The following is a 21,089-nucleotide window of genomic DNA, read 5'->3' on the forward strand; positions in this document are numbered from 1 at the left end:
CTCAAGATGTTGTAATTTCTTCAAAGTTATCTCAGAAGCACGAGAATTGCTTGTCTTTACACAGGGATGCAATCATGACACTACAGAATTCTGCTGACGTTGAAACAGAAGTGGCCAGAACACATACACTTTAATGGCATCACAGTACTCATGCAGAACAGAAACAGGTTTACTACACCATAGACTGCAGATGTCAAATTCTACACTGTTCTCACTTTGAGTATAATCTTTACATTGCTTACCCACCCCCTCACAGTAAAGTTGAGTTACTCGAACATACTCATTGTTCATAAATCCAGGGGCACAGACACCATTGCGTGTGTGAGAGTAATCTTCTAACAAAGCATAATCTGCTATAGTGAAATCTCCTGAGTCAACATCATCCGTGGTGCACGGCCCCGGGCCCGCAGCCTGCGTCCTTAGCAGCAGCCGCCGCCGCCGCCGCCGCGGGCTCTCCACCTCTGGGTTTCATCTCTTAGCTTAGCATCTCATGGAAAGGCACATGGCAATGTCTGCTGGGCTCTGGTTCCTGTCTAGCTTCTGTCAGCTCTCTCAGCTCCTGGCATCTCCTGGGGCTTCTGCATTTCCAAATGTCTGTGTTTAAGCTTTTTTTTTTTTAACATTCCCCTGTGTTGCTCTTTTAAGGACTCCAGTAAACTAATCAAGACCCACCTTGAACGGGTGGAGTCGCACTTCCATCTGACAAAAAGTCATAACCACAATTGGGTATGCCACATCTCCATGAAACAACCTAATCAAAGGTCCCACCCTACAATATTGAATCAGGATGAGGAGAACAAGATTTTTCTGGGGGTATATAACAGTTTCAAATCAGCACCTTCCACTTATCTGAAATATTTAGAATATGGCAAATACATAGGTAATGTAAATTTCATGCATGCATAAGAAAGCAAGAGCCCATGCACCATGACAAAGTCATTTTCATCTGTGTGTCATTGTCCTGCATCTATGCAAGTCTTCTCTGTCACTGCAACATTAGGACAATGGACAAGTGGAGACAAAAAGCAAGTGCATCTTCATAAAAAAAAAAGCATATTGGGGCTTACCAGAGACCAGAGGGAAAGCAGACTGGGGAGTTATTGCTTGATGATATAAAGTTTCTGTTCAGGATGATGAAAAGGTTTTGGTAGTGGATGGTGGCGATGGTAGAACAAATTGTCAATATAATTAATGCTGCTGAAGTATACACTTAAAATGGTTAAAAGTAGAAATTTTGTGTTATAATTGAAAATTAAAACACACACACACACACATTAATACCAGGTCCATCAGGTAAAACAGAACCAGATCCTGGGATGGACCTGGAGAGCAGGACATTTTTGCTTGGTTGATTGGTTATTTTGGGTTAGCTCATGTCTTTCTTTCTTCTTTTTCTTTCTTTCTTTTTTTTTTTACAAGGGCAGGCACCAGAAATAGAACTCAAGTCTCTGGCAGCTCACGTCTTTTTTTTTCAAAACAGCTTTATTGAGGTATAATTTCTATGCCAGAAAATTCCCCCATTTGAAGTGTACAAGTGTTTTTTAGTTGTACACCACTCTCGATTTTATAACATGTTCATTAGTTGAAAATGAAACCCCGTGAATCCCAGCCATCACTACCCACTCCCAACCTCCCCAGCCCTGGGCAGCCGCTAGTCTATGTTATGTCTCTATAGACTTCCCTTTTCTGGGTATTTCATATAGTGGAATCACAGAGCATATGACCTTTTGTGTCTGGCTTTTGCAATGAGTGTAATGTTTTCAATCTGGTAGCATGTACCAGAACTTCATTCCTTTTTATGGATGAATAATATTCTGCTGCATGTTTGCTTCCGTTCATTTGTTGGGGGACATTTGTACTGATTCCACCTTTTGGCTGTTATGAACAACACTTTGTGAACATTCATATACAAGTTTTGGTGGGAACATTTGTTTTCATTTCTCTTGGGTATATACGTAGGAGTGGAATTGCTGGGTCTATTACTCTATGTTTAATCTCTTGACAAACTGCCAGATTGTTTTCCAATGCAGTTGTGTCATTTTACATCCCCACCATCAATGTATGAGAGTTTCAATTTCACCACATCCTCACCAACACTTGCTATCTATTTTATTTGAGCCATCCTAGTGGGTGTGAAGTGGTATCTCATTGTGGCTTTGACTTGCTTTCCTTTGATGGCTACTTTCATGTGCTTATTGACCATTTGCATATCTTCTTTGGAGAAATGTCTATCCAGATTCTTTGTCCATTTTTTTTAATTTTTAAATTTTTGTTTATTTATTAAACATAACAACCTACAAACACCAACATTCTTACCATATGCTCATTTCATTCTTGATATATAATGAATAACTCACAATATCATTACATAGTTGTATATTCATCATCATGACTTGTCTGTTTTTTAAATTGGGTTATTTGGTTTTTATTGTTGAACTTTAAGAGTTCTTTATATATTCTAGATACAAGTCCTTTATAAGATATATGTTTTACAAAAATTTTCTCCCATTCTGAGCATTTCTATTTTCAAAAGCTCTTTTCTATGCTAGCAATGAACATATGAATACTAAAATTAAAAATATGATGCTATTTAAAATTCAAAAAAAAGACAGAAAAATAATACACTGAGGTGTAAGTCTAACAAAACAAGTATAAAACTTGTATGCTGAAAACTATAAAACATTGATGAAAGACATAAAAGAAAATCTAAATAAATGGAGAGATATACCATAATCATGAATTCGAAGACTCAACCTAATAAAGATGTTACTCCTCCCAAATGTGTAAACAATCAAGTAACCACAGTTTAGAGACACTCACCAAACAGCGTCCCCAGGGTAATGTGACCCCTGCACACAGCAGAGAACTGCAGACCAAGCCAGCACAGGATCCCAGCCTATGTAGCAATGAAATTTCTTTAGCTTCTTAAATGAAATGACATTTTATTTCTATATTAGACACAAGGTTTTAATAATTATGGATCAGTTCTTGAATCTGATAAACTCTGAATGGCTTGACAAAAACACACAAAAGCAGTTCACCAGACCTTGGACATTAGGGCACAGCTACACTTGCCTCTGCTGGTAGCAGAATTCAGTGGTGGTAACACAAGGTCTGCTATGAAAGGCAAATGGGATCCGCAGCACCAGTGCCATGGTAACTTTCTTATCTATAAATAACATTGAGATGATATGCTATATGTAAATCTAAAGTAATAATTCAAAATGTATGGAGGGTGGGGAGGATGCCACAATTTAATCACCATACAGTGATTACTTTTCCTTTGATCACAAGAAAAAATTAACCACTGATATGTTAGGGTATTTTTCTTCAATTGAGGTTTCTATCATCTTAGCCCCATCAGCCCAAGACCACATGGGACAATCTGTATTGCCACAGTGTAAGATTTATTGATGCTATGACAGAGGAGTCTGCTACCTGGAGGAACTGTGGGGCATCCCACAAACAAATGAAGAAGAAAAAAAACAGCATTATTATAGCATTTGGGGAAAGGATGGAATTTAGGTGAAATTTAAATGAAGTGATAAGACTCAAAGCAAAGCAAGATGTTCTAGTTTGCTAGCTGCTGGAATGCAATATACCAGGAACAGAATGGCTTTTAAAAAGGGGAATTTAGTAAGTTGCTAGTTTACAGTTCTAAGACTATGAAATTGTCCAAATTAAAAGAAGTCTATAGAAATGTCCAATCTAAGGGATCCAGGGAAAGATATCTCGATTGAAGAAGGCCGATGACGTTCAATGTTTCTTCTCAGCTGGAAGGGAACATGGCGAACATGGAGGCATCTGCTGGTGTTCTCTCCAGGCCTCTTGCTTCCTGAAGCTCCCAGGAGGTGTTCTCCTTCTCCATCTCCACAGATCGCCGGCTGGTGGACTCTGTGGTTCTCTTCGTGGTTCTGCAGCTCTCTCCTCATTCTCAAAAGGCACTCTTATCTAAGTGTCTCCTCTTCTATAGGATTCCAGTAAACTAATAAAGACCCACATAGAATGGGTGGAGACATGTCCCCATCTAATCAAGTTTAACACCCACAATTGATTGTCACATCTCTGTGGAGATAACTTAATCAAGTTTCCAACCCATAGTACTGAATAGGGATTAGAAGAAACCATGGATCTGACAAAACTGATTATGATTAAAACATGGCTTTTCTAGGGTCCATAAATCCTTTTAAACCAGCACACAAAGCTATGAGTAAGGTGGTCAACATGAGTTCTGGACTGCAAAGGGAACCCAGGGTCCCAGTTCCTTGGAAACCACAAAGTTAGGATTGCTGCAGACGGTCATATTCAGAGACTCGTTATCAGGTGCTCTGCACCTGGACTGGAAATCAAGGCTGCCTGTTTGTGTCAAAGTGACTTAGATCATCCAGGCAAGACCGGGATGTTTCATTCTTAATGATAAAATTTCAAAGTCTCCAATAGCCTATAATTTTAAAGAACAACATTTCTCAGAAAGTAAGAAAGCAGTAGGTGTTCCAAGAAAGGGATCTTTACGACACCTTACCGCTGCAGCGCGTCCTTAGGAGAGATACTGAATCATTTAACTTTGCTTTAAAGTTTTATCTGGGTTTCTTCTCCCAGCCTGAAGAAAGGCCAGGCAGATTTTTATTTTCCTAATCCAAACTATTTTTTTTCTTTCTTTCTCTTTAAAAATTGAGGCATGTCCTCTTATATGTCTTAAGCTTATTATGAACATTGTGACATTGACAGACTCAGAAAAAAGTCAAGCAAAAAAAGAGCATGGCATGAGACTAAAAGAAGGCAGTGGTATTAATCCAATAGATCAAATGTTCTGCCTAACTCTAGACTGGATAGTATCAATTAAGGTTATGGCCACAGAGAAGGATTTGATATAAGGTGATTACACGGTAATTGTGACCTGCAGTTCAGGATGCACATATGTTATTTATGTTGGAAGCAATTCATAAACAGTGTCAACAATAACCACTATAACAGTGTTATTTTCAAGGAGTTTCATTTTCAGGACTACACTGATAAAAGATAAATTTTTCTTAGTTTTGGATCTCACAGTCTTACTGAGAGATTTATGAATCGGGTAACAACCCAGTCTCAAAACAAAAGGGAACTCCACCAAGGGAGAAAGGGGCAGTTCAGAGAGGGTGAATGCAGAAGCAAGTGAGGAAATGTTCTGATTGGCTGGTATTGAGTTTCCATTTTATTTAGAGGGAGAGTCTTACAAAGTGGGGAACAGATAATCATTGACTAGTATGGGGTGCCTGTCCATTCGGATAAGCTCTCTCTACTGGTTGTATCACCAGATCATTGCTTTTCAGTGACTGTGGAGGGTGTAGTGGTTTTCTTAGAATTGTTTTGTCCTCTGGAAAAGCCTTCGCAAAAAAGGATTTTTCTGGTTATCTGAAACAAAACAAAGTTTCAATGGCTGAGAGATTCCAAACAAAGTCAAGAGGTTATCCTGGAGGTTATTCTTATGCATTGTATAGATATCCCCTTTTAGTCTATGGTGTACTGGAGCGGCTGGAGGGAAGTACCTGAATCTGTTAAGCTGTGTTCCAGTAGCTTTGATTTTTGAAGACAGTGTATAAAGACAACTTTTACAATGTGACTGTGAGATTGTGAAAATTTTGTGTCTGTTGCTCCTTTTATTCAGGGTATGGACAGATGGGTAAAACATACGGGTAAAAATAAATAAATAATGGGGGGACAAAAGGTAAAATAAATCGGGGAGATGGAAATACTAGTGGTCAATGAAAGGGAGTGGTAAAGGGTATGATATGTATGAGTTTTTTTTATCTTTTTATTTCTTTTTCTGGAGTGATGCAAATATTCAAAAAAATGATCACGGTAATGAATACACAACTGTGTGATGATATTGTGAGCCACTGACTGTACACCATGCATGGAATGCATGTGTGTGAAGATTTCTCACTGAAATATATTTTAAAAACACTAGGTGTTCTCCCAGCAACACCCAATGCAGGTAGCCATTTGGTTTTGTTAGAATTTTTAAAATAGTTTTATTCACACACCATACAATCCATTCAATGTGTACAATCAAAGGTTCCCAGTAAAATCAGAAAGTTGTACTTTCATTGCCACATTCCATCTTTAACATTTTCAAAGCTCCAAAAAACCCCATTCCCATTATACTCCCCTATTATTGACATGTATCATTGGCCTGGTATGTTTGTTACAACTGATGGAAGAACATGAAAATATTATTGTTAACTATAGTTCACAGTTTACATTACCACCCTTTATTAACACATTATAATCATAATATAATATATAATAATGAAATACATTTGTTCTAGTTCATGGAAGAACATTCCTATATTTATGTTATTAACTGCCTTCATCAATTACAACAGTGTTCACCTTGTTATACAGTCCCTTGTTTCATCCTCTAGCTTTCCTTCTACATGCCCCTAAACTTCCCCTTTCAACCACAATCACGTACAAATTCAGCACTATTTAATTACATGTGCAATAATGTGCTACCATCACCTTCATTCATTTTCAAACATTTATAATCAACCTTATTTAAAACTCTGCATAAATTAAGCTTCAGTTCCCTCTTCTCTACTCTCATTCTATCTTCTGGTAGCCTATATTCTAGATATTAACTCCATGAGTTTTCTTATTGTATTTAATTCATATTGAGATCATAAATGTTTGCTTATTTCACTCAACATAATTTCCTCAAGGTTCATCCATGTTGTTTCATGAATCAGGACTTCCTTCTTTTTTTTTTTAGAGTTTTAAATTATTAAACTTTATTCATTTTACTTAAAATTTATATGCAAGGAAATGAGCATATCTTAAGTGTTGAATTTTAATAAACATTTATACCTATATAACCCAAACCCCTATCAAGTTATGAAATATAAATTTTCACTTGAGAAGTTCCTTCATTCCTGTCTCTCTATTAAGACAACAATTGCTCTTATTTTTTTAACCACCACTTCATTCCTTCTTACAGATGAATAATATTCTATCGAATGTATATACCATATTCTGTTAGCCATTCGCCATTTGATGGACACATGGGTTATTTCCATCTTCTGGCAATTGTGAACAATGCCGCTGTGAACATCGGTGTACAAATGTCTGTGTACATCCCTGCTTTCAGTCTTTCTGAGTAGATACCTAGTGTTGGGATTGCTGGCTCATATGGCAGTTCTATACTCAGCTTCCTAAGAAGACAACAAACTGTTTTCCACAGTGGCTACGCCATTTTATGTTCTCACCAGCAATGAATAAATATTCCTATTTTTCTACATCCTCTCCATAACTTGTAACCTTCTGTTTTCTTAATAGAGGCCTTTTTAGTAGATGTGAGATGATATTTCATTGTGGTTTTGATTTGCATTTCCTAATAGCTAGTGAAGTCAAGCATCTTATCAGGTGCTTTTAGCCATTTATATTTCCTCTTTGGAAAAATGCCTATTTGTGTGTTTTGCCCATTTTTTAATTGGGTTGTTTGTCTTTTTACTATTGAATTGTAGGATTTCTTTATATATTCTGGATATTAAACCCTTATCAGATATGTGGTTTCCAAATATTTTATCCCATTAAGTTGGCTGCCTTTTCACCTTATTGAGAAAGTCATTTGAAGCACAAAAGCATTCAGTTTTGAGGAGGTCCCACTTATCTATTTTTTCCTTTCATTGCTGTACTTTGGGTGGAAGTTCTAAGAAACCACTGCCCACCACAAGATCTTGAAGATGTTTCCCTACATTATCTTCTAGGAGTTTTATGGTCCTGGATCTTATATTTAGGGCTTTGATCCATTTTGAGTTAATTTTTATATAAGGTGTAAGGTAGGAGTCCTCTTTCATTCCTTTCAGTATGGATATCGCCAAATACCATTTAACTTGGGAGCCTTGTCAAAGATTGACCACAAATGCACGTGTCTATTTCTGAACTCTCAGTTCGGTTCCATTGATCAATATGTCTATCTTTATGCCAGTACCGTACTGTTTTGACCATTATAGCTTTACAACATGCTTTAAGGTCAGGAAGCATGGGTCCTCCAAATTATTCTTCTTTTTCAAGATGTTTTTGGCTATTCAAGGCCCCTCATTCTTCCAAATAAATTTTATATAGCTTTTCCATTTATGCAAAGTAGGCTGTTGGAATTTTAACTGGTATTGCATTGAATCTGTAGATCAAAATTTAGCCTTCCAATCCATGAACACAGAATGTCCTTCTATTTGTTTAGATCTACTACGGTTTATTTTAGCAAGGTTTTATAGTTTTCTGAGTACAGGTCATTTACTCCCTTGGTTAAGTTTTTTCTTAGATATTTGATTCTTTTAGTTGCTCTTGTAAATGGAATTTTTAAAATTTCTCCCTCAGATTGCTCATTACTAGTGCACATTATTGACCCTAGTATTGATGTGGTACTCCAGTTACTGTTGATGAAAGAACTTTAAGGTATTACAGTTAACTACAGTCCACGCGCTTGTAATAGGTATTTCCCCCCACATTATATTATTAACTCTCTGCACCAGTGTCATATATTTGTACCACTTCATGCAAGTACTTATTTAAATTTGTAGTGTTAATAGGTGACATACATGATTCTAAACAACCCCTTTCAACAAAATTTACCTACAATACTATTCCTTATATTTCCACTAACAAGCTACTGCCACCCTATATCTATTTCCAAACATTTTAAGTTCAACCTCGTTATACATTCTGAACATATTAGGGGACTACTCCCCTTTCTTTAATTTCTATTTAGAGGTACCCTATATTATATATTTTAAGACTCTGAGTCTATATATTCTAGTTAGTTCATATTTGTGAAATCATGCAATATCTGTGCTTTTGTGTCTGACTTATTTCACTCAGTATATGTCCTCAAGGTTCATCCAGGCTGTCATATGCTTAAGGACCTCATATCTTCTTACTGCTGCGTAATATTCCAATCTCTCTCTCTATATATATAGATAGATAGATAGATATACCACATTTTGTTTATCCTAAAATCTGTTGATGGGCATTTTGATTGTTTCTACCTTTTGGCAATTGTGAACAATGCCGCTATGAACCTCAGTGTGAAATGTCTGTTCATGTATCTCCTTCCAGTTCTTCTGGGTATATGCCTAGAAGTGGGAACACTGAATCATATGCCAATTCTATACTTAGCTTCTTGATGAACCGCTAAACTATCTTCCACAGTGGCTGTACCATTTTATAATACCACTGGCAATGAATAGGTGTTCCTATTTCTCCACATCCTCTCCAACATTTGTAGTTTTTGTAGAGCTACCCCAGCTCTTTACTTGGTCACTGCTGCATAGACTATCTTTTCCAACCTATTTGTATCACTGGGTCTAACATGAGTTTCTCGCAAACAGCATAAAGATGGATCATTAAAAAAAATTCATTCAGCCAAGTAAACACTGTTTAATAGTGGCCATTCCCATAGGTGTGAAATGATATCTCGTGGTTTTTTTTAATGCTGTATGGTGGGATCACATTTCATTATTTTCCGATGTGAGTATACCATTATTGCAGCACCATTTGTTGAATTTTTTGTTTGTTTGTTTTTTGGGAAGTGCAGGGACCAGGAATCAAACCCCGGTCTCCTGCATGGTAGGTGAGAATTCTACCACTGAACCACTATCGCATGCCCTCATTGTGGTTTTGATTTGAACTTACCTAATAGCTAATGAAGATGAACATCTATTCATGTGCTTTTTAGCCATTTGTATTTCCTCTTTGCAGAAATGTCTATTCATATCTTTTGCCCATTTATAATTGGGTTGTTTGTCCTTTTATTGGTGAGTTGTATGATGTCTTAATATATACTGGATGTCAAACCCTTACCAGATATATGGTTACCAAATATTATCTCTCATTGATTTGCCTGTCCTTCACTCTTTTGAAAAAGTTCTTTGAAGCACAGAAGTGTTCAGTCTTGAGGAGTTTCCATTTGTCTGTTTTTTCTTTCATTGCCTATACTTTGGGTGCAAAGTCTAAGAAAGAACCACCTATTACTAAGTACTGAAGATGAGAAACACTGTTGATTTTTGCAAGTTGATCTTGTATCCCATCACTTTGCTGAACTCTTTTATTAGCTCTAGTAGCTTTGTTGTAGATTTTTCTAAATATAGGATCATGTCATCTGCAAATAGTGAAAGTTTTACTTCTTCCTTTCCAATTTGAATGCCTTTTATTTCTTTTTCTTTCCTAATTGCTGTAGCTAGACCTTCTAGCACAGTGTTGAAGAACAGTGTGACAGTGGGCATTTTTTGTGTTGTTCCTTATCTTACAGGGAAAGTTTTCAGCCTCTCACCATTGAGTACAACATTAGCTGTGGGTTTTCCATATCTGCCCTTTATCATGCGAAGGAAGTTTCCTTCTGTTCTTATTTTTCAAAGAGCTTTTATAAAGAAAGGATGCCAGATTTTGTCAAATGCCTTTTCTGCCTCAATCCAGACGATCATGTGGTTTTTTTCTCTTCCATTTGTTAATGTGGTATATTACATTAATTGAGTTTCTTGTGTTGAACCACCCTTGCATACTTGTAATAAAAGTCACTTTGAGGGCGGGCCATGGTGACTCAGCAGGTAAGAATGCTTGCCTGCCATGCCGGAGGACCCGGGTTCGATTCCCGGTGCCTGCCCATGTAAAAAAAAAAAAAGTCACTTTGGTCACAATGTGTAGTTCTTTTAATGTGCTGCTGGATTCTATTTGAAAGTATTTTGTTGAGGATTTTTGCATTTATATGAATTAGAGAGATTGGTCTGTAATTTTCTTTTCTTTTAGTTTCTTAATCTGGCTTTAGTTTTAGGGTGATATTTGGCTTAATAGAATGAATTGGGTAGTGTTCCCTACATGTTTCCATTTGCTAAAGCTGCTGGAAAGCAATATACTGGAAATGGATTGGCATTTTCAAAGGGGATTTATTAGGTTACAAATTTACACTTCTAGGGCCATGAAAATGTCTGAATTAAGGCATCAAGAGGGAGATACCTTCTTTGTAGAAAGACTGCTGGCATTCAGGGTATTCTGTTACATAAAAAGGCATCTGCTGGTCCTTCTCTCCTGGGCTCTGGTTTCAAAACGGCTCTCTCAATAAGTCCTTCCTGCTTTTCCTGGGGCATTTTCTTTCTCTGAGCTCTGTCCCCAAAATGTCTCTGCCTTTTATCCTCTCATAAAGGATTCCAGTGAGGGGATCAAGACCCACTTTGAATGGATTGGGACACCTCTCCACGAAAATAACCTAATCAAAAGTTCCCACCCACAATAGGTCTGCACCCGCAGGGATGAATTAAAAGAACTTAAGCTTCTCTCTCAGTCAACACAGCAAGCAAACTCACGACCCTCCCCCTCTCTACGTGGAACATGATTCTCAGGGGTGTGGGCCTTCCTGGCAACATGGGACAGAAATCCTAGAATGAGCTGGGACTCAGCATCAAGGGATTGAGAAAATCTTCTCGACCGAAAGGGGGAAGGGTGAAATTAGACAAAATAAAGTGTCCATGGCTGAGAGATTCCAAACAGTTGAGAGGTTATCTGGAAGGTTATTCTTACGCATTAAATACACCTGTTTAGTTAAGGAGTAATGGAGAGGCTAGAAGGAACTGCCTGATAATGTGGATCTGTGCTCCAGTGGCCGTTTCTTGAAGATAATTGAATGATGATATGGCTGTCACAGTATGACTGTGTGGTTGTGAGAGCCTTGTGTCTGATGCTCCTTTTGTCTAACTTATTGACGGACAAGTAAAACATATGGATTAAAAATAAATAAATAATAGGGGGAACAAATGTTAAAATAAATTTAGTAGATTGAAATGCTGGTGATCGGTGAAGAGAAGGGGTAAGGGGTATGATATGTATGAATTTTTTTCTGTTTCTTTTCATTGCTTTTTCTGAATTGATGCAGATGTTCTAAGAAATGATCATGATGATATATATATATATATTCTGTCATATAACAAGAACAGAATGATCACATGACGAGAATGTGTTTGTATGTGGTTATGTATCATAAATAAAAAATAAATGTAAAAAAAAGAACATGGGCTTTTGTGGAGTACATAACAGATTCAAACTAGCACACTACTCTGATTTTTTGGAAAAGTTTGAGCAGAATTAGTATTAATTCTTCTTGGAATGATTAGTAGAATTCACCTGTGAAGCCATCTGGTTCTGAGCTTTTCTTTGATTGGGGGTGGGGGTGGGCAGGGAGGGTTTGGATGACTGGCTTAATCTCTTTACTCGTGATTGTTTTTTTGAGGTCTTCTATTCTTCTTGAAGTCAGTGTAGATTGTTCATGTGTTTCTAGGATATTGACCATTTCATCTAAGTGTCCAATTTGTTGGCATTTAGTTATCCATTGTATTAGTTAGGGTTCTCTAGAGAAACAGAATCAACAGGGAACACTCGAAAATATAAAATTTATAAAAGTGTCTCACGTGACCATGGGAACGCAGAGTCCAAAATCCACATGGCAGGCTGTGAAACCGACAATTCTGTTGGAGGGTCTGGACGAACTCCACAGGAGAGGCTCATCAGTGGAAACAGGAAGAGCCTGTCTCTTCTGAACCCTCCTTAAAAGGCTTCCAGTGATTAGATTGAGCATCACTCATTGCAGAAGACACGCCCCTTGGCTGATTACAAATGGAATCAGCTATGGATGCAACTGATGTGCTCATGATTTAATTCTATGAAATGTCCTCATTACAACAGACAGGCCAGCACTTGCCCAACCAGACAAACAGGTACCACCACTTGGCCAAGTTGACACATGAACCTGACCATGACATCCATAGTATCCTCTTATGATCCTTTTCTTTTTCTGTGGATTAATGGTAATGACCCCCTTTCATTTCTAGTTTTATTCATTTCATCTTCTTTTTACTTTGTCAGTCTAGATAAGGCTTTGTCCGTTTTATTGATCTTCTCAAAGAACCAACTTTTGGTTGGTTCTATTTTTTCAAATTTTCTTCTCAATTTCATTTATTCCTGGTCTAATCTTTGTTATTTCTTTCCTTCTGCTTGCTTTGGGATCACCTTGTGGCTCTTTCTCTAGTTCCTTCAGGTGGTCACTTAGGTCTTAGATTTTAGGCTTCTTCCTTCTTAATGTAGGCATTTAAGGCTATAAATTTCCCTTTCAGCACTGCCTTGGCTGCATCCCATGGGTTTTCATATGTTGTGTTCTCATTTTCACATATTTAATGATTTATCTTACCATTTCTTTTTTGGTCCACTGATCATTTAAGAGTTTAACTTCCATATATTTGTGAATTTTCCAGTTCTTTACCTGTTATTGATGTCCAACTGTATACCATTATGATCAAAGAAAGTGCTCGCTACAATGTTAATCTTTTAAAATGTATTCAGACCTATTTTGTGATCTAATATGTGGTCTATCCTGGAGAATGACCCATGAGCACTTGAGAAGAATGTATATCTTGCTGTCTTGTGTGCAATATTATATATGTGTGTGCATATGTTTTAGGTCTAGTTCATTTATCTTATTATTTAGGTTCTTTGATTCCTTATTGATTCTCTGTTTAGATGTCCTATCTGTTGATGAGAGCAGTGTATTGAAGTCACCACCTATTATTGTAGAGACATCTATTACTCCCATTTTTAAAAATTATTTTTTAGCCACCTAGAATGTTTTATTAAGTGAATGAATGAAGGTATAATTGCATCTACTACATGAAATTCAGCTCAGAAGTGTATGGTATGCTCAGCACTGTAGGAAATACAAGGGTGAATGGGTGCAGTGTCTAAACTCAAAGAATCAGAGTCCAGTAAGTGAGATCATGTGAGAAGCACTATATTAGGGCCAGGAAGCTAGGGCTGGAATTCACTTACAAATCAGCGACCCTGAGCAGATTACTTAACTTATATTTCCTCATTTTATTATTGATATATATTATATATTCACATATCATGTAATCACACAAAGTGTACAATCAGTGGTTCACAATATCATCATATCACTGTGCGTTTATCATCACAATAGACCTTTTTCTCTTTTGTAAAAATAACATATGTACAAAAAAGCAATAAATTTCAAAGCACATTGCAACAGTTAGTTGTAGAACAGATATCAGAATTTGGTATGGGTTACAATTCCACAATTTCAGGTTTTTACTCCTAGCTGCTCTAAGATACTGGAGACTAAAAGAAATATCAATATAATGATTCAGCAGTCATACTCATTTATTAAACCCTAAGTGCTTTGTATAACTCCACCATCACCTTTGATCTTTCTCCAACTCTTTAGAGGTATTGGGGCTATGCTTGTTTCACCTTTTTCATGTTGGAAGGAACTGTCAATAATAAGGGTTGGGAGATGCAACTAGCTGATGTTCTGGATGGTTGGCCCCTCTAGGTGTCAGGACCTACCTGATCCTGGGACCCATTAGGAGGTTGTAGGTTTCTGGGAAGTTAGTGCATGGAACCTTTGTAAACTCTCATATACTACCCTAGGTGTTCTTTAGGATTGGCTAGAATGGTTTTGGTTGGGGTTTGGCAAGTTATGATAGGTAGCAATGTCTAACTGAAGTTTGCATAACAGTGACCTCCAGAGTAGCCTCTCGACTCTATTTGAACTCTCTCAGCCACTGATACCTTATTTATTACACTTCTTTTCCCCCTTTTCGTCAGGATGGCATTGTTGATCCCTTTGGTTTTGCCAGTGTTTGCCTCATGTACTTTGGGGACACATGGGTTAGGTGCATAAATATTCATGATTGCTATTTCTTCTTGGTAGTTTGCTCCTTCTATTAGTATATAATGTCCTTCTTTGTCTCATAATATTTTTGATTTACAGTCTATTTTGTCCAATTTTAGTATAGCTACCACAACCCTTTTTTGGTTACTGCTTGTGTGGACTTTTTCCAGGCTTTCACTTTCAACTTATTTGTATCACTGGGTCTAACATGAGTCTCTTATAGACAGTATTTTTAAAAATTCATCCTGCCAATCTGTGTCTTTGATTGGGGACTCCAATCCATTAACATTCAATGCTATTACTGTAAAGGCAGTACTTATGTCAACAATTTTACCCTGGGTAAATTGTCATATCTTATTTTTGCCTCTCTTTTTCCTTTTATTTACCCTTAGGGATAATCTACATTTCTATACTATATTCCAGGCCTTTCTCTCCTGTCTTTTCTTTTCAGTCTGCAGAACTCCCGTTAGTATTTCTTGTAGGGCAGATCTTGTTTAGGAACACTCTCAGCTTCTGTTTATCTGTAAATATTTTAACTCACCCTCATTTTGAATGGCAGTTTTGTTGGATAAACAATTCTTGACTGGCAATTTCTTGCTTTCATTACATTGAATATATCATTTCACTGCCTTCTCACTTCCATGGTTTCTGATGAAAAACCGGGACTTAGTCTTATTGAGTGTCCCTTGTATGTGGCAAATTGCTTTTCTCTTGCTGCTTTCAGGATTATATTTTTGTATTTGGCATTTGACAGTATGATTAGAATGTGTCCAAGAGTGGGTCTATTCAGATTTCTTCTGTTTGTAATATGTTGCATTTCTTGGAATGCACATTTATGTCTTTTATAAGAGTTGGGACATTTTAAGCCATTATTTCCTCAAATATTCTTTCTTCCTTTTCCCTTCTCTTCTGTGACCTTCATGATGTGTATGTTTGTGCACTTCATGCTGCTTCTCAATTCCCTGAGCCCCTGCTGGATTTTATCCACTCTTTTCTCTATTCAATTTCAGATGTCCCATCCTCTAGCTCATTAACCCTTCCTTCTGTCTGCTCAAACATGCTGTTGTATGCTTCCAGTCTGATTTTAATCTTATCTATTGTGATTTTCATTCCCATGAGATCAGTTATTTTTCTTTTCATGCTTTAAAATTCTTCTTTATGCTCACCCAATATGAGCATAATATCCTTTACCACTTAAGGCATATTTTCCTTCATCTCCTTGAATTGACTTAGATTTGTTTGAACTTTGATTGGTTTCAAATTCTCTATCTCCTTTGACTGGGCCATAGCTTCCTGTATCTTAGTATGGCTTGTAATTTTTTGCTGATTTCTTGGCATCTGATTATCTTGATAGAATTATTCTGCAGGTCAGTTTCTCTCTCGTCTAGGATTTTGTTGTTGATTGGGTTTGCTCTATTTGACAACTGCTCTTCAGTAATTCCCAGCCAAAACAGGGCCAGGTATCTATACAGAGAGGGTGCAAACCAGATCCAAAGTGCCGTGAGGAGAGGTTCAGGAAAGACTCCAAAAATCTTTTTTTTTTCTTCAGCTTCCCAAGGTTGCACTTTCTCTCCTTCCCAGCAGATGGCACTCTTCACCAAAACTCCTTTTTGATGTTTCCCCAAAGGTGCAATTTCCTGACCTTCCCAACAGATGGAGGTCTTCAGCAACTTATTCCCCACAGCCCTAGGAAGGCAGAGTATTTTTAGTCCTTTGCCAGCTCTGCCTCTGAAGCAGGTCTAAGCTTGTTAGTGCCTGACCTGGTCAGGCTAGTAACAGCAGGATCCAGTGATCTAAATATATGAGCTCAAGGCTGAATTAGTACTGGACCATGTTCCCCTCTGTTCCAGGGAGGATTCCATGGCCCTCCTTGTCCACAGCAGGCTGCCAGGCGGCAACTGGACCACTGAAGGTAAGGATGGGCACCAGGAGCCGTAGCCAGAGTTACTCATAGTCTCTCACTGCAGTTTCTCAGTCTCTTCATCCTGTATTTCTCTGAATGCTGCACAGTACTTCCCTGGTCTCCAGAACCCAGAATAGTTGATTCCGACAGTTTCTGCCTGTCCACTTGCTGTTTTGGGGAGAGGAGTGAACCCTGCAGCAACCTCCTTATTCCATCATCTTCCCATAAGTCTGGTCATTTTGTTTTACTCAACACTCTGCCGGAGAAGTAAATCAATACTCCACCATGGTCTGAGACTAAGCAACCATACAGACCTAAAATTGGAGGAATGCTTAGACAAGGATTTCTTCATTCTTCCCAGTGGCTTCCCTTCCCAAACTTTGGAGAAGCTGTCTAGAGACATTTTTCCATTAGAGTTCACTCCCAGGACTTTGTCTATGGAGCACTGTGTGAACTACCTGGCTAAAAATGGTGGGGAGGTTACATTCAGATCTTCCTGCCTTACTTGTGTATAATCACAGAATAAACACATCATGAAGGGATGCTTTGAAAAGCACCATGGTAGAGTCGTAGCACACATGCATTTAACTTGGTAGACACAACTATATATGAAGGACAGAGAGAGAGAATATGAGCATAATCATTTAAGTAATGCAGATGATTCTGCCCCCCATCCAGCCCTAAGAGCGAAAACCCCAGAGGGTGAGCCCCAGGAATAGCATCTGCTATTCCCTCAGGATCTTTCCATCCCAGGGTTTTCACAGTGTGAGTGATCCCTCAGCTCAGCATGAGTCCAATGTTTAGAATGAATTGTACTGTCCAGTTTGGTAGCCACTAGGCATACATAGCTATTTAAATTAATTAAAATTAAAATTTCAGTTATTTTTACTCTCTCTAGCCATATTTCAAGTGCTCATTAGCCATGGAGCAGAAATAGAACAGGTACATCATTGCAGAAAGCTCCAGAATGCAGCGATAGTTTAGAAATATGCATTTCTTTTAAAATGCATCATGGGCCTGGAACACAAGCCAAGAACCCAACTAAAGAACCACCTAGCACTTCCAATGTAGATGGAAAAAACTTGCTTTGAGTTAGATTTGGTATGTAGAGCCTCAAGAATCATTCTCAAGAGATAAAGTTAATTGAGAACACTCTTCTCTTCACTTACTGACTTGGCTGTAATCTCTATCTATATTATAGATCTAGATGAGTATTTTTCTGATTGAGAGCTAGAACCCCAGATATGGTAACTCAAAGTGTGGTGGGTGGACTACAGAATCAGGATGCTTATTTAAAAATCAGATTCCTAAAAGAGAGGGGGAGGAGGGGCGAAGATGGCGGCTTAGCAATGTGCGCGTTTTAGTTCGTCCTCCAGAACAACTACTAAATAACCAGAAACAGTACAGAACAGCTCCCGGAGCCACGTCAATAACCAAACACACAGCGTACCCCAGTCTGGACCAGCTGGACCAGCTGCGAGCCTGCCCAGAGCTGTGAGTTTCCCAAGCCGCGGCAGCCGGCGCCCGGTGCCCCTCCCTCACAGGCGGCTTCCCAGGGGGAAAGGAAAGAGACTCTAAACCTGGTCAAGGCGGAGGTCACTCATTGGGCTCACAGAAAAAAAGAGGAAAGGGGAGGAAACGGAGGTTTTAGTGGCTGTGTTTCTATGGAGACTTGGCAGCCTCTGGATTCACTGGTGGGACTCCTCGGGCTGCAACTGCCCCAAGCATAGGCAGAAATGGGCTGCTTTCAGGGCTGTCTCCCACCTGTGCCTTCCCCAGGGGAGGGGTGAAGCCCAACTCAGGTGGAATCCCTCCCTCAAGGAATTCAGACCCCAGGGCTTGGCAATTTGAAGCCATAAAAAACAGCCTACAACCTCTCCTCTGTCTCCACCACACCCCCCAGCAGGGAGAGTCTTCCAAACTTAAAGGAACCATAACATCTTTTGCTGGGGCAACCTGCAGGCAGACAAGTGCCACACATTGGGCGGGATAAGAAAAACAGAGTCCAGAGACTTCACAGGAAAGTCTTTTAACCTGCTGGGTCTCACCCTCAGGGAAAACTGACACAGGTGACTCCTTGCCCCTGATAGGAGGCCAGTTTAGTCCGGGAAAACCCAGCTGGAGTCTGTAATACCTACGTAGACCCTCCTAAGGGTGGGGAGGGAAAAGGTGCCATACAAGCAGGGCAAGAAACAAGAAAACAAGAACTGAAAAATTATCCTCTGTTAAACAAAACCTAAGCTAGAGGTCCAGATAAAGCTGAACTGAAGGTCAAAGAACAGATAGACAACAAACTCATCTAGCAAGAAAACCCTAGGTAAGAGAAGTGAAAGCAATCTCAGAATAAACTAATTAAGGTAATTACATGTCTAGACACCAGCAAAAAATAATAAATCACACCAGGAAAATTGAAGATATGGCCCAGTCAAAGGAACAAACCAATAGTTCAAATGAGATACAAGAGCTGAAACAATTAATTCAGAATATACAAACAGACATGGAAAATCTCATCAAAAACCAAATCAATGAATTGAGGGAGGATATGAAGAAGGCAAGGAATGAACAAAAAGAAGAAATGGAAAGTCTGAAAAAATGTCCCAATTAAAACAAGTCACAGAACTTATGGGAATGAAAGGTACAGTAGAAGAGATGAAAAAAAAACAATGGAAACCTATAATGGCAGATTTCAAGAGACAGAGGTTAGGATTAGTGAACTACAGGACAGAACATCTGAAATCCAACAAGAAACAGAAACTATAGGGAAAAAAAATGGAAAATATGAGCAGAGACTCAGGGAACTGAACGATAATATGAAGCACACAAATATACGTGTTGTGGGTGTCCTGGAAGGAGAAGAAAAGGGAAAAGGAGGAGAAAAACTAATGGAAGAAATTATCACTGAAAATTTTCCAACTCTTATGAAAGACCTAAATTTACAGATCCAAGAAATGCAGCATACCCCAAAGAGAATAGATCCAAATAGACGTTCTCCAAGACACTTACTAGTCAGAATGTCAGAGGTCAAAGAGAAAGAGAGGATCTTGAAAGCAGCAAGAGAAAAGCAATCCATCACATACAAGGAAAACCCAATAAGACTATGTGTAGATTTCTCAGCAGAAACCATGGAGGTGAGAAGAGAGTGGGATGATATATTTAAACTACTAAAAGAGAAATACTGCCAACCAAGACTTCTATATCCAGCAAAATTGTCCTTCAAAAATGAGGGAGAAATTAAAACATTTTCAGACAAAAAGTCACTGAGAGAATTTGTGACCAAGAGACCAGCTCTGCAAGAATACTAAAGGGAGCACTAGAGAAAGATACGAAAAGACAGAAGAGAGAGGTGTGGAAAAGAGTGTAGGAAGAAGGAAAATTAGATATGACATATAAAATACAAAAGGCAAAATGGTAGAGGAAAGTACTACCCAAACAGTAATAACACTAAATGTTAATGGATTGAACTCCCCAATCAAAAAAAAGACATAGACTGGCAGAATGGATTAAAAAACAGGATCCTTCTATATGCTGTCTACAGCAAACACATCTTAGACCCAAAGATAATATAGGTTGAAAGTGAAAGGTTGGGAAAAGATATTTCATGCAAATAACAACCAAAAAAGAGCAGGAGTAGTGTTCTGGTTTGCTAGCTGTCAGAATGCAATATACCAGAAACGGAATGGCTTTTTAAAAGGGGAATTTAATAAGTTGCTAGTTTACAGTTCTAAGGCTGAGAAAATGTCCCAATTAAAACAAGTCTAAAGAAATGTCCAATCAAAGGCATCCACGGAAAGATAACTTGGTTCAAGAGGGCCGATGAAGTTCAGGGTTTCTCTCTCAAGGCACATGGTGAACACAGTCAGGGCTTCTCTCTCAGCTGGAAGGGCACATGGTGAACATGGCATCATCTGCTAGCTTTCTCTCCTGGCTTCTGGTTTCATGAAGCTCCCTGGGAGGCGTTTTCCTTTTTCATCTCCAAAGGTCGCTGGCTGGTGGAACTCTCTGCTTCGTGGTGCTGAAGCATTCTCTGCTCTCTCTGAATCTCTCATTCTCCAAAATGTTTCCTCTTGTACAGGACTTCAGAAACTAATCAAGACACACTCAAATGGGAGGAGACATGTCATCCCCTAATCCAGTTTAACAACCATTCTTAACTAAATCAATCAACCAAGGAGATGATCTCATTACAGCTTCAAACATACAGTATTGAATAGAGATTATTCTACCTTTACAAAATGGGATTTATATTAAAACATGGCTTTCTTAGGGGGCATATATCCTTTCAAACCAGCACAAGTAACTATACTAATATCCAACAAATTAGACTTCAAATGTAAAACAGTTAAAAGAGACAAAGAAGGATACTTTGTACTAATAAAAGGAACAATTCAACATGAAGACATAAAAATCATAAATATTTATGCACGGAATCAGAATGCCCCAAAATACATGAAGCAAACACTGCAAACACTGAAAAGG

At 38.4% G+C, this 21,089-nt stretch overlaps 1 long non-coding RNA gene across 2 annotated transcripts in view; it reads right to left on the minus strand.

Annotated features, from left to right (window-relative positions):
• LOC143667495 (uncharacterized) overlaps window positions 1-21,089 on the minus strand; it is a 94,996-nt gene that overhangs the window by 32,074 nt on the left and 41,833 nt on the right. For both annotated transcript variants that reach the window (XR_013168065.1, XR_013168064.1), the window contains exon 3: window positions 2,821-2,896. This is a non-coding gene — a long non-coding RNA (uncharacterized LOC143667495). The remainder of the gene's footprint in view (window positions 1-2,820; window positions 2,897-21,089) is intronic.

The sequence above is a fragment of the Tamandua tetradactyla genome, chromosome 23, assembly GCF_023851605.1.
Source record: "Tamandua tetradactyla isolate mTamTet1 chromosome 23, mTamTet1.pri, whole genome shotgun sequence".
Lineage (NCBI taxonomy): Eukaryota > Metazoa > Chordata > Mammalia > Pilosa > Myrmecophagidae > Tamandua > Tamandua tetradactyla.